The 2,121-nt window shown below is 35.7% G+C and overlaps 1 protein-coding gene across 1 annotated transcript in view; it reads left to right on the top strand.

Annotated features, from left to right (window-relative positions):
* The window catches only part of LOC107674066 (medium-chain specific acyl-CoA dehydrogenase, mitochondrial-like), a 9,960-nt gene that overhangs the window by 4,352 nt on the left and 3,487 nt on the right, over positions 1-2,121 (top strand). The window lies entirely within an intron of this gene.

The following is a 2,121-nucleotide window of genomic DNA, read 5'->3' as shown; positions in this document are numbered from 1 at the left end:
GTTTACATTTGTTCAGTTATGTGCCAGTCAGAAATTATTAGTCGCATTTCAACAGCACGCATGGGCCAGCCGGGGCTAACAACTTCCAGCTTCCAACTACGACATTCGAAGCCATAATCAAACAGCATAAACTGGAATTTATGATATTTTTTTTTCACATAGAAAAAGGACACACGTATTAAATCACGTCTGCGCTGCGCCGAATCGCCGATTAATTTGTCATCACATGGCTACTTTAAACGGTTCCATTAAGCCTTTAGCCCAAAAGAGCGCACATTTACAAAGATAATGATAATGTTCACGCCTCACTTCTTTAAAGAGGATGATTCTATATTATATTAATGTTCCACTAAATTAAGAGTTTTGAGTGCTCTCTCCCATCCAAAGACTATAGAATAGCCTACCCCACTATCTTGCTTGACTTTGTCCCGTCTCACTACCTCCACACAAAGTGGAGCAGAAATTTCATCAAAACGATTTAAAAAAAATAAAAATAGCCGTTTACAGGGTTTGTACGGTCATGAAAAACCCAAAAAGCGTTGGAAAAGTGGAAATCTATTTTTTACAAATCTCTATATAATAGAATATTTGTTTAATCACGTCCTGAATCTCGGTGTGGGATTGCACATTTTGGTTTTACTCATTTTCGCAGGTTTCGCACGTTTGTAAAATTCCCGCAAACATGTATTTAATATACAATGTAGGTTAGATGAGTAAAAAAAATTTCACACAGAATATCAGATTAAGTCAGTCATTTGAAAACAGCGTGTGTGGTTCAGCTGTACCGTGTCTTCTCGCTCTCACTCTCTCAAAATTGCCTCACATCAGCGCATCTCATCTGCACTAAGAGAGCTGCTGCACACTGCGATACAAGACTTTCGCTCAGCTGACAGAACTGTCACTTGCCTAATCGGGTCAGTGTTGCATCATCATAAAAGTTTATCATTTGCACGTATTTTTAAGTCTTTTTAAACCATTCGGTACTCACGCGCTCTGAACTAGTTTTCTGGGCGCTCAGGGTCACATCCAAAGCGCGCGCACATGAAGCCGCCTGACAAACACCTCCAGGACTCAAGTAACTCAAGTAACCTTGCATTTTAATAAATAATGTTACATAAAGACAATTAAACGGTCAGTACAAGTTACTAAGCAATGCAATAGCACAAGGATACAAATGAAACAAACTGTTTTTTAACTTTTTCAGGTAGGCTAGCCTAAAACTAACAGTAGCTGCTACTATTCAGGAACAAAATACTATGATGTATAAAGTCACAGATATAGATTATATTTATATATTAATCCATATTAAATATGAAAAAGTTATTTAGTCAAGAGCAGATTTGAGCAGAGTGATTTTTTTTGTTCTTTGTTCTTTAACACAGACTGACAGACAGCAGGTATACTAAAACCTGCTGTTACTTTCATACCAATGTTAACAGTTAACAATGTTCATTAATTAGGCCTATTGGTTATTGTTAATTAATGCTAACAACAAAAGGCAAAATCACTCACTGCTCTTGACTGAATAACTTTTGTAACTTTAATTTGAAGAATTAATCTGTTGTTTAATTTACAGTGAATTTACTGTTTTTAATTTACAGTTTATTCCATTTCTGTAGCATTTCTGTACCTGAATGTTTTCCACCAAAACTGTTTCTAAAACGAAATTCAGGTCCTGAGTTTAATTTATAATACTGGCTAAGCAAATTACAATATACTTAACATTCTGGCATTCAGTTATGTGATTATGTAGCATAACTTATGTTCTCTGCATGAAGTAACGTCTGGCACAGTCACAACCTGTGCTTATTAGAAAGCAAACAAATAGTATTAATAATCATTAATTTTCCTTAGCATATGCATTTGTGTAAAATAATGGAGCATTAGGTCATGAATATTACCTTAAAAGTAATTGAAATGTATTGGTTGAACGAACCCTGCATTTAATGAGTGAATGCCTACGATATAGGAGTTAGCCTATCACACAAACTAGAGTCCTGTTTTTCCGAATATCTGCAGGATCGCAAATGTACAATAAAGAACAAGTTACTGAGTAACTTTCAGACACAAAATTCTGTTTTGCCCCATCAATGCGTCTCCGAGCAACACAGTGTTTTGTTT

This window comes from Sinocyclocheilus anshuiensis, unplaced genomic scaffold, assembly GCF_001515605.1.
Source record: "Sinocyclocheilus anshuiensis isolate Anshui unplaced genomic scaffold, SAMN03320099.WGS_v1.1 scaffold962, whole genome shotgun sequence".
Classification (NCBI taxonomy): domain Eukaryota; kingdom Metazoa; phylum Chordata; class Actinopteri; order Cypriniformes; family Cyprinidae; genus Sinocyclocheilus; species Sinocyclocheilus anshuiensis.
Note: the sequence above shows the minus strand (reverse complement) of the source record. Positions and strands in the feature narration are given on the sequence as shown.